Source organism: Salmo salar, chromosome 06, assembly GCF_965601325.2.
Source record: "Salmo salar chromosome 06, fSalSal1, whole genome shotgun sequence".
Taxonomy (NCBI): Eukaryota; Metazoa; Chordata; class Actinopteri; order Salmoniformes; family Salmonidae; genus Salmo; species Salmo salar.
Genome location: NC_138296.1, coordinates 7,598,986 through 7,613,609, shown reverse-complemented (window position 1 = coordinate 7,613,609; position 14,624 = coordinate 7,598,986). Strand labels below are relative to the sequence as shown.

The following is a 14,624-nucleotide window of genomic DNA, read 5'->3' as shown; positions in this document are numbered from 1 at the left end:
ACCAATCCACTGACTGTATAAATATGTAACCAATCCACTGATTGTATCAACATGTAACCAATCCACTGACTATATCAATATGTAACCAATCCACTGACTGTATAAATATGTATGTAACCAATCCACTGACTGTATCAATATGTATGTAACCAATCCAATGACTGTATCAATTTGTAACCAATCCACTGACTGTATCAATATGTATGTAACCAATCCACGGACTGTATCAATATGTAACCAATCCACTGACTGTATCAATATGTATGTAACCAGTCCACTGACTGTATCAATATGTATGTAACCAATCCACTGACTGTATCAATATGTATGTAACCAGTCCACTGACTGTATCAATATGTATGTAACCAGTCCACTGACTGTATCAATATGTATGTAACCAGTCCACTGACTGTATCAATATGTAACCAATCTATTGACTGTATCAATATGTAATCAATCCACTGACTGTATCAATATGTATGTAACCAGTCCATTGACTGTATCAATATGTATGTAACCAATCCACTGACTGTATCAATATGTATGTAACCAATCCACTGACTGTATCAATATGTATGTAACCAATCCACTGACTGTATCAATATGTAACCAATCCACTGACTGTATCAATATGTAACCAATCTATTGACTGTATCAATATGTAACCAATCCACTGACTGTATCAATATGTAACCAATCTATTGACTGTATCAATATGTAACCAATCTATTGAGTGTATCAATATGTAACCAATCTATTGACTATATCAATAAGTAACCAGTCCACTGACTGAATAAATATGTATGTAACCAATCTACTGACTGTATCAATATGTATGTAACCAATCTACTGACTGTATCAATATGTATGTAACCAATCCACTGACTGTATCAATATGTAACCAATCCACTGACTGTATCAATATGTATGTAACCAATCCACTGACTGTATCAATATGTAACCAATTCAATGACTGAATCAATATGTATGTAACCAATCCACTGACTGTATCAATATGTAACCAATCCACTGACTGTATCAATATGTAACCAATCTGCTGACTGTATCAATACGTAACCAATCCACTGACTGTATCAAAAAGTAACCACTCCACTGACTGTATCAATATGTACCCAATCCACTGACTGTATCAATATGTAACCAATCTACTGACTGTATCAATATGTAACCAATCCACTGACTGTATCAGTATGTATGTAACCAATCCACTGACTGTATCAATATGTATGTAACCAATCCACTGACTGTATCAATATGTATGTAACCAATCCACTGACTGTATCAATATGTATGTAACCAATCCACTGACTGTATCAATATGTAACCAATCTACTGACTGTATCAATATGTAACCAATCCACTGACTGTATCAATATGTAACCAATCTACTGACTGTATCAATATGTAACCAATCCACTGACTGTATCAATATGTATGTAACCAATCCACTGACTGTATCAATATGTAACCGATCTGCTGACTGTATCAATATGTAACCAATCCACTGACTGTATCAATATGTAACCAATCCACTGACTGTATCAATATGTATGTAACCAATCCACTGACTGTATCAATATGTATGAAACCAATCTACTGACTGTGTCAATTTGTAACCAATCCACTGACTGTATAAATATGTAACCAATCCACTGATTGTATCAACATGTAACCAATCCACTGACTATATCAATATGTAACCAATCCACTGACTGTATAAATATGTATGTAACCAATCCACTGACTGTATCAATATGTATGTAACCAATCCAATGACTGTATCAATTTGTAACCAATCCACTGACTGTATCAATATGTATGTAACCAATCCACGGACTGTATCAATATGTAACCAATCCACTGACTGTATCAATATGTATGTAACCAGTCCACTGACTGTATCAATATGTATGTAACCAATCCACTGACTGTATCAATATGTATGTAACCAGTCCACTGACTGTATCAATATGTATGTAACCAGTCCACTGACTGTATCAATATGTATGTAACCAGTCCACTGACTGTATCAATATGTAACCAATCTATTGACTGTATCAATATGTAATCAATCCACAGACTGTATCAATATGTATGTAACCAGTCCATTGACTGTATCAATATGTATGTAACCAATCCACTGACTGTATCAATATGTATGTAACCAATCCACTGACTGTATCAATATGTATGTAACCAATCCACTGACTGTATCAATATGTAACCAATCCACTGACTGTATCAATATGTAACCAATCTATTGACTGTATCAATATGTAACCAATCCACTGACTGTATCAATATGTAACCAATCTATTGACTGTATCAATATGTAACCAATCTATTGAGTGTATCAATATGTAACCAATCTATTGACTATATCAATAAGTAACCAGTCCACTGACTGAATAAATATGTATGTAACCAATCTACTGACTGTATCAATATGTATGTAACCAATCTACTGACTGTATCAATATGTATGTAACCAATCCACTGACTGTATCAATATGTAACCAATCCACTGACTGTATCAATATGTATGTAACCAATCCACTGACTGTATCAATATGTAACCAATTCAATGACTGAATCAATATGTATGTAACCAATCCACTGACTGTATCAATATGTAACCAATCCACTGACTGTATCAATATGTAACCAATCTGCTGACTGTATCAATACGTAACCAATCCACTGACTGTATCAAAAAGTAACCACTCCACTGACTGTATCAATATGTACCCAATCCACTGACTGTATCAATATGTAACCAATCTACTGACTGTATCAATATGTAACCAATCCACTGACTGTATCAGTATGTATGTAACCAATCCACTGACTGTATCAATATGTATGTAACCAATCCACTGACTGTATCAATATGTATGTAACCAATCCACTGACTGTATCAATATGTATGTAACCAATCCACTGACTGTATCAATATGTAACCAATCTACTGACTGTATCAATATGTAACCAATCCACTGACTGTATCAATATGTAACCAATCTACTGACTGTATCAATATGTAACCAATCCACTGACTGTATCAATATGTATGTAACCAATCCACTGACTGTATCAATATGTAACCGATCTGCTGACTGTATCAATATGTAACCAATCCACTGACTTTATCAATATGTAACCAATCTGCTGACTGTATCAATATGTAACCAATCCACTGACTGTATCAATATGTAACCAATCCACTGACTGTATCAATATGTATGTAACCAATCCACTGACTGTATCAATATGTATGTAACCAATCTACTGACTGTGTCAATTTGTAACCAATCCACTGACTGTATAAATATGTAACCAATCCACTGACTGTATCAACATGTAACCAATCCACTGACTATATCAATATGTAACAAATCCACTGACTGTATAAATATGTATGTAACCAATCCACTGACTGTATCAATATGTATGTAACCAATCCAATGACTGTATCAATTTGTAACCAATCCACTGACTGTATCAATATGTATGTAACCAATCCACGGACTGTATCAATATGTAACCAATCCACTGACTGTATCAATATGTATGTAACCAGTCCACTGACTGTATCAATATGTATGTAACCAATCCACTGACTGTATCAATATGTATGTAACCAGTCCACTGACTGTATCAATATGTATGTAACCAGTCCACTGACTGTATCAATATGTATGTAACCAGTCCACTGACTGTATCAATATGTAACCAATCTATTGACTGTATCAATATGTAACCAATCCACTGACTGTATCAATATGTATGTAACCAGTCCATTGACTGTATCAATATGTATGTAACCAATCCACTGACTGTATCAATATGTATGTAACCAATCCACTGACTGTATCAATATGTATGTAACCAATCCACTGACTGTATCAATATGTAACCAATCCACTGACTGTATCAATATGTAACCAATCTATTGACTGTATCAATATGTAACCAATCCACTGACTGTATCAATATGTAACCAATCTATTGACTGTATCAATATGTAACCAATCTATTGACTGTATCAATATGTAACCAATCTATTGACTGTATCAATAAGTAACCAGTCCACTGACTGAATAAATATGTATGTAACCAATCTACTGACTGTATCAATATGTATGTAACCAATCTACTGACTGTATCAATATGTATGTAACCAATCCACTGACTGTATCAATATGTAACCAATCCACTGACTGTATCAATATGTATGTAACCAATCCACTGACTGTATCAATATGTAACCAATTCAATGACTGAATCAATATGTATGTAACCAATCCACTGACTGTATCAATATGTATGTAACCAATCTACTGACTGTGTCAATTTGTAACCAATCCACTGACTGTATTAATATGTAACCAATCCACAGACTGTATCAATATGTATGTAACCAATCCACTGACTGTATCAATATGTAACCAATCCACTGACTGTATAAATATGTATGTAACCAATCCACTGACTGTATCAATATGTATGTAACCAATCCAATGACTGTATCAATTTGTAACCAATCCACTGACTGTATCAATATGTATGTAACCAATCCACTGACTGTGTCAATATGTAACCAATCCACTGACTGTATCAATATGTAACCAATCCACTGACTGTATCAATATATAACCAATCTACTGACTGTATCAATATGTATATAAACAATCTACTGACTGCATCAATATGTAACCAATCCACTGACTGAATCAATATGTATGTAACCAATCCACTGACTGTATCAATATGTAACCAATCCACTGACTGTATCAATATGTATGTAACCAATCCACTGACTGTATCAATATGTTACCAATCCAATGACTGAATCAATATGTATGTAACCAATCCACTGACTGTATCAATATGTAACCAATCCACTGACTGTATCAATATGTAACCAATCCACTGACTGTATCAATATGTAACCAGTCCACTGACTGTATCAATATGTATGTAACCAATCCACTGACTGTATCAATATGTAACCAGTCCACTGACTGTATCAATATGTATGTAACCAATCTACTGGCTGTATCAATATGTAACCAGTCCACTGACTGTATCAATATGTATGTAACCAATCCACTGACTGTATCAATATGTAACCAATCCAATGACTGAATCAATATGTATGTAACCAATCCACTGACTGTATCAATATGTAACCAATCCACGGACTGTATCAATATGTAACCAATCCACTGACTGTATCAATATATATGTAACCAATCCACTGACTGTATCAATATATATGTAACCAATCCACTGACTGTATCAATATGTATGTAACCGATCTACTGACTGTGTCAATTTGTAACCAATCCACTGACTGTATAAATATGTATGTAACCAATCCAATGACTGTATCAATTTGTAACCAATCCACTGACTGTATCAATATGTATGTAACCAATCCACTGACTGTATCAATATATAACCAACCCACTGACTGTATCAATATGTATGTAACCAATCCACTGACTGTATCAATATGTATGCAACTAATCCACTGACTGTATCAATATGTAACCAATCCACTTACTGTGTCAATATGTAACCAATCCAAAGACTGTATCAATATGTAACCAGTCCACTGACTGTATCAATATGTATGTAACCAATCCACTGACTGTATCAATATGTAACCAATCTACTGATTGTATCAATATGTAACCAATCCACTGACTGTATCAATATGTAATCAATCTACTGACTGTATCAATATGTAACCAATCCACTGACTGTGTCAATATGTAACCAATCCACTGACAATCAATATGTATGTAACCAATCCAATGACTGTATCAATGTGTATGTAACCAATCTGCTGACTGTATCAATATGTAACCATTCCACTGACTGTATCAATATGTAACCAATCCACTGACTGTATCAATATGTAACCAATCCACTGACTGTATCAATATGTAACCAATCCATTGACTGTATCAATATGTAACCAATCTACTGACTGTATCAATATGTAACCAATCTACTGACTGTATCAATATGTAACCAATCCACTGACTGAATCAATATGTATGTAACCAATCCACTGACTGTGTCAATATGTAACCAATCCACTGACTGTATCAATATGTAACCAATCCACTGACTGTATCAATATATAACCAATCTACTGACTGTATCAATATGTATATAAACAATCCACTGACTGTATCAATATGTAACCAATCCACTGACTGTATCAATATGTAACCAATCCACTGACTGTGTCAATATGTAACCAATCCACTGACGGTATCAATATGTATGTAACCAATCCACTGATTGTATCAATATGTATGCAACCAATCCACTGACTGTATCAATATGTAACCAATCCACTGACTGTGTCAATATGTAACCAATCCACTGACTGTATCAATATGTATGTAACTAATCCACTGACTGTATCAATGTGTATGTAACCAATCCACTGACTGTATCAATATGTAACCAATCCACTGACTGTATCAATATGTAACCAATCCACTGACTGTATCAATATGTAACCAATCTGCTGACTGTATCAATATGTAACCAATCCACTGACTGTATCAATATGTAACCAATCCACTGACTGTATCAATATGTAACCAATCCACTGACTGTATCAATATGTAACCAATCAACTGACTATATCAATATGTAACCAATCCACTGACTGTATAAATATGTATGTAACCAATCCACTGACTGTATCAATATGTATGTAACCAATCCAATGACTATCAATTTGTAACCAATCCACTGACTGTATCAATATGTATGTAACCAATCCACGGACTGTATCAATATGTAACCAATCCACTGACTGTATCAATATGTATGTAACCAGTCCACTGACTGTATCAATATGTATGTAACCAATCCACTGACTGTATCAATATGTAACCAGTCCACTGACTGTATCAATATGTATGTAACCAATCCACTGACTGTATCAATATGTAACCAATCCAATGACTGAATCAATATGTATGTAACCAATCCACTGACTGTATCAATATGTAACCAATCCACGGACTGTATCAATATGTAACCAATCCACTGACTGTATCAATATATATGTAACCAATCCACTGACTGTATCAATATATATGTAACCAATCCACTGACTGTATCAATATGTATGTAACCGATCTACTGACTGTGTCAATTTGTAACCAATCCACTGACTGTATAAATATGTATGTAACCAATCCACTGACTGTATCAATATGTATGTAACCAATCCAATGACTGTATCAATTTGTAACCAATCCACTGACTGTATCAATATGTATGTAACCAATCCACTGACTGTATCAATATATAACCAACCCACTGACTGTATCAATATGTATGTAACCAATCCACTGACTGTATCAATATGTATGCAACTAATCCACTGACTGTATCAATATGTAACCAATCCACTTACTGTGTCAATATGTAACCAATCCACTGACTGTATCAATATGTAACCAGTCCACTGACTGTATCAATATGTATGTAACCAATCCACTGACTGTATCAATATGTAACCAATCTACTGATTGTATCAATATGTAACCAATCCACTGACTGTATCAATATGTAATCAATCTACTGATTGTATCAATATGTAACCAATCCACTGACTGTGTCAATATGTAACCAATCCACTGACTATCAATATGTATGTAACCAATCCACTGACTGTATCAATATGTAACCAATCCACTGATTGTATCAATATGTAGCCAATCCACTGACTGTATCAATATGTATGTAACCAATCCACTGACTGTATCAACATGTAACCAATCCACTGACTGTATCAATATGTAACCAATCCACTGACAATCAATATGTATGTAACCAATCCAATGACTGTATCAATGTGTATGTAACCAATCTGCTGACTGTATCAATATGTAACCATTCCACTGACTGTATCAATATGTAACCAATCCACTGACTGTATCAATATGTAACCAATCCACTGACTGTATCAATATGTAACCAATCCACTGACTGTATCAATATGTAACCAATCTACTGACTGTATCAATATGTAACCAATCTACTGACTGTATCAATATGTAACCAATCCACTGACTGAATCATTATGTATGTAACCAATCCACTGACTGTGTCAATATGTAACCAATCCACTGACTGTATCAATATGTAACCAATCCACTGACTGTATCAATATATAACCAATCTACTGACTGTATCAATATGTATATAAACAATCCACTGACTGTATCAATATGTAACCAATCCACTGACTGTATCAATATGTAACCAATCCACTGACTGTGTCAATATGTAACCAATCCACTGACGGTATCAATATGTATGTAACCAATCCACTGATTGTATCAATATGTATGCAACCAATCCACTGACTGTATCAATATGTAACCAATCCACTGACTGTGTCAATATGTAACCAATCCACTGACTGTATCAATATGTATGTAACCAATCCACTGACTGTATCAATGTGTATGTAACCAATCCACTGACTGTATCAATATGTAACCAATCCACTGACTGTATCAATATGTAACCAATCCACTGACTGTATCAATATGTAACCAATCTGCTGACTGTATCAATATGTAACCAATCCACTGACTGTATCAATATGTAACCAATCCACTGACTGTAACAATATGTAACCAATCCACTGACTGTATCAATATGTAACCAATCAACTGACTATATCAATATGTAACCAATCCACTGACTGTATAAATATGTATGTAACCAATCCACTGACTGTATCAATATGTATGTAACCAATCCAATGACTATCAATTTGTAACCAATCCACTGACTGTATCAATATGTATGTAACCAATCCACGGACTGTATCAATATGTAACCAATCCACTGACTGTATCAATATGTATGTAACCAGTCCACTGACTGTATCAATATGTATGTAACCAATCCACTGACTGTATCAATATGTAACCAGTCCACTGACTGTATCAATATGTATGTAACCAATCCACTGACTGTATCAATATGTAACCAATCCAATGACTGAATCAATATGTATGTAACCAATCCACTGACTGTATCAATATGTAACCAATCCACGGACTGTATCAATATGTAACCAATCCACTGACTGTATCAATATATATGTAACCAATCCACTGACTGTATCAATATATATGTAACCAATCCACTGACTGTATCAATATGTATGTAACCGATCTACTGACTGTGTCAATTTGTAACCAATCCACTGACTGTATAAATATGTATGTAACCAATCCACTGACTGTATCAATATGTATGTAACCAATCCAATGACTGTATCAATTTGTAACCAATCCACTGACTGTATCAATATGTATGTAACCAATCCACTGACTGTATCAATATATAACCAACCCACTGACTGTATCAATATGTATGTAACCAATCCACTGACTGTATCAATATGTATGCAACTAATCCACTGACTGTATCAATATGTAACCAATCCACTTACTGTGTCAATATGTAACCAATCCACTGACTGTATCAATATGTAACCAGTCCACTGACTGTATCAATATGTATGTAACCAATCCACTGACTGTATCAATATGTAACCAATCTACTGATTGTATCAATATGTAACCAATCCACTGACTGTATCAATATGTAATCAATCTACTGATTGTATCAATATGTAGCCAATCCACTGACTGTATCAATATGTATGTAACCAATCCACTGACTGTGTCAATATGTAACCAATCCACTGACTATCAATATGTATGTAACCAATCCACTGACTGTATCAATATGTAACCAATCCACTGATTGTATCAATATGTAGCCAATCCACTGACTGTATCAATATGTATGTAACCAATCCACTGACTGTATCAACATGTAACCAATCCACTGACTGTATCAATATGTAACCAATCCACTGACAATCAATATGTATGTAACCAATCCAATGACTGTATCAATGTGTATGTAACCAATCTGCTGACTGTATCAATATGAACCATTCCACTGACTGTATCAATATGTAACCAATCCACTGACTGTATCAATATGTAACCAATCCACTGACTGTATCAATATGTAACCAATCCACTGACTGTATCAATATGTAACCAATCTACTGACTGTATCAATATGTAACCAATCTACTGACTGTATCAATATGTAACCAATCCACTGACTGAATCAATATGTATGTAACCAATCCACTGACTGTGTCAATATGTAACCAATCCACTGACTGTATCAATATGTAACCAATCCACTGACTGTATCAATATATAACCAATCTACTGACTGTATCAATATGTATATAACCAATCCACTGACTGTATCAATATGTAACCAATCCACTGACTGTGTCAATATGTAACCAATCCACTGACGGTATCAATATGTATGTAACCAATCCACTGATTGTATCAATATGTATGCAACCAATCCACTGACTGTATCAATATGTAACCAATCCACTGACTGTGTCAATATGTAACCAATCCACTGACTGTATCAATATGTATGTAACCAATCCACTGACTGTATCAATGTGTATGTAACCAATCCACTGACTGTATCAATATGTAACCAATCCACTGACTGTATCAATATGTAACCAATCCACTGACTGTATCAATATGTAACCAATCTGCTGACTGTATCAATATGTAACCAATCCACTGACTGTATCAATATGTAACCAATCCACTGACTGTATCAATATGTAACCAATCCACTGACTGTATCAATATGTAACCAATCAACTGACTATATCAATATGTAACCAATCCACTGACTGTATAAATATGTATGTAACCAATCCACTGACTGTATCAATATGTATGTAACCAATCCAATGACTATCAATTTGTAACCAATCCACTGACTGTATCAATATGTATGTAACCAATCCACGGACTGTATCAATATGTAACCAATCCACTGACTGTATCAATATGTATGTAACCAGTCCACTGACTGTATCAATATGTATGTAACCAATCCACTGACTGTATCAATATGTATGTAACCAGTCCACTGACTGTATCAATATGTATGTAACCAGTCCACTGACTGTATCAATATGTATGTAACCAATCCACTGACTGTATCAATATGTAAACAATCTATTGACTGTATCAATATGTAACCAATCCACTGACTGTATCAATATGTATGTAACCAATCCACTGACTGTATCAATATGTATGTAACCAATCCAATGACTATCAATTTGTAACCAATCCACTGACTGTATCAATATGTATGTAACCAATCCACGGACTGTATCAATATGTAACCAATCCACTGACTGTATCAATATGTATGTAACCAGTCCACTGACTGTATCAATATGTATGTAACCAATCCACTGACTGTATCAATATGTATTTAACCAGTCCACTGACTGTATCAATATGTATGTAACCAGTCCACTGACTGTATCAATATGTATGTAACCAGTCCACTGACTGTATCAATATGTAAACAATCTATTGACTGTATCAATATGTAACCAATCCACTGACTGTATCAATATGTATGTAACCAGTCTATTGACTGTATCAATATGTATGTAACCAATCCACTGACTGTATCAATATGCATGTAACCAATCCACTGACTGTATCAATATGTATGTAACCAATCCACTGACTGTATCAATATGTAACCAATCCACTGACTGTATCAATATGTAACCAATCCACTGACTGTATCAATATTTAACCAATCTATTGACTGTATCAATATGTAACCAATCCACTGACTGTATCAATATGTAACCAATCTATTGACTGTATCAATATGTAACCAATCTATTGACTGTATCAATATGTAACCAATCTATTGACTGTATCAATAAGTAACCAGTCCACTGACTGAATAAATATGTATGTAACCAATCTACTGACTGTATCAATATGTATGTAACCAATCTACTGACTGTATCAATATGTATGTAACCAATCTACTGACTGTATCAATATGTATGTAACCAATCCACTGACTGTATCAATATGTATGTAACCAATCCACTGACTGTATCAATATGTAACCAATTCAATGACTGAATCAATATGTATGTAACCAATCCACTGACTGTATCAATATGTAACCAATCCACTGACTGTATAAATATGTAACCAATCTGCTGACTGTATAAATATGTAACCAATCCACTGACTGTATCAATATGTAACCAATCCACTGACTGTATCAATATGTAACCAATCCACTGACTGTATCAATATGTAACCAATCTACTGACTGTATCAATATGTAACCAATCCACTGACTGTATCAGTATGTATGTAACCAATCCACTGACTGTATCAATATGTATGTAACCAATCCACTGACTGTATCAATATGTAACCAATCTACTGATTGTATCAATATGTAACCAATCCACTGACTGTATCAATATGTAACCAATCTACTGATTGTATCAATATGTAACCAATCCACTGACTTTGTCAATATGTAACCAATCCACTGACTATCAATATGTATGTAACCAATCCACTGACTGTATCAATATGTAACCAATCCACTGATTGTATCAATATGTAGCCAATCCACTGACTGTATCAATATGTATGTAACCAATCCACTGACTGTATCAACATGTAACCAATCCACTGACTGTATCAATATGTAACCAATCCACTGACTATCAATATGTATGTAACCAATCCACTGACTGTATCAATGTGTATGTAACCAATCTGCTGACTGTATCAATATGTAACCATTCCACTGACTGTATCAATATGTAACCAATCCAATGACTGTATCAATATGTAACCAATCCACTGACTGTATCAATATGTAACCAATCCACTGACTGTATCAATATGTAACCAATCTACTGACTGTATCAATATGTAACCAATCTACTGACTGTATCAATATGTAACCAATCCACTGACTGAATCAATGTGTATGTAACCAATCTGCTGACTGTATCAATATGTAACCATTCCACTGACTGTATCAATATGTAACCAATCCACTGACTGTATCATTGTGTATGTAACCAATCTGCTGACTGTATCAATATGTAACCATTCCACTGACTGTATCAATATGTAACCAATCCAATGACTGTATCAATATGTAACCAATCCACTGACTGTATCAATATGTAACCAATCCACTGACTGTATCAATATGTAACCAATCTACTGACTGTATCAATATGTAACCAATCTACTGACTGTATCAATATGTAACCAATCCACTGACTGAATCAATATGTATGTAACCAATCCACTGACTGTGTCAATATGTAACCAATCCACTGACTGTATCAATATGTAACCAATCCACTGACTGTATCAATATATAACCAATCTACTGACTGTATCAATATGTATATAAACAATCCACTGACTGTATCAATATGTAACCAATCCACTGACTGTATCAATATGTAACCAATCCACTGACTGTGTCAATATGTAACCAATCCACTGACGGTATCAATATGTATGTAACCAATCCACTGATTGTATCAATATGTATGCAACCAATCCACTGACTGTATCAATATGTAACCAATCCACTGACTGTGTCAATATGTAACCAATCCACTGACTGTATCAATATGTATGTAACCAATCCACTGACTGTATCAATGTGTATGTAACCAATCCACTGACTGTATCAATATGTAACCAATCCACTGACTGTATCAATATGTAACCAATCCACTGACTGTATCAATATGTAACCAATCTGCTGACTGTATCAATATGTAACCAATCCACTGACTGTATCAATATGTAACCAATCCACTGACTGTATCAATATGTAACCAATCCACTGACTGTATCAATATGTAACCAATCCACTGACTATATCAATATGTAACCAATCCACTGACTGTATAAATATGTATGTAACCAATCCACTGACTGTATCAATATGTATGTAACCAATCCAATGACTATCAATTTGTAACCAATCCACTGACTGTATCAATATGTATGTAACCAATCCACGGACTGTATCAATATGTAACCAATCCACTGACTGTATCAATATGTATGTAACCAGTCCACTGACTGTATCAATATGTATGTAACCAATCCACTGACTGTATCAATATGTATGTAACCAGTCCACTGACTGTATCAATATGTATGTAACCAGTCCACTGACTGTATCAATATGTATGTAACCAGTCCACTGACTGTATCAATATGTAAACAATCTATTGACTGTATCAATATGTAACCAATCCACTGACTGTATCAATATGTATGTAACCAATCCACTGACTGTATCAATATGTATGTAACCAATCCAATGACTATCAATTTGTAACCAATCCACTGACTGTATCAATATGTATGTAACCAATCCACGGACTGTATCAATATGTAACCAATCCACTGACTGTATCAATATGTATGTAACCAGTCCACTGACTGTATCAATATGTATGTAACCAATCCACTGACTGTATCAATATGTATGTAACCAGTCCACTGACTGTATCAATATGTATGTAACCAGTCCACTGACTGTATCAATATGTATGTAACCAGTCCACTGACTGTATCAATATGTAACCAATT

At 34.5% G+C, this 14,624-nt stretch overlaps 1 protein-coding gene across 1 annotated transcript in view; it reads right to left on the bottom strand.

Moving 5' to 3' along the window:
- The window catches only part of LOC106594842 (RNA binding protein fox-1 homolog 1), a 743,212-nt gene that overhangs the window by 551,732 nt on the left and 176,856 nt on the right, over window positions 1-14,624 (bottom strand). The window lies entirely within an intron of this gene.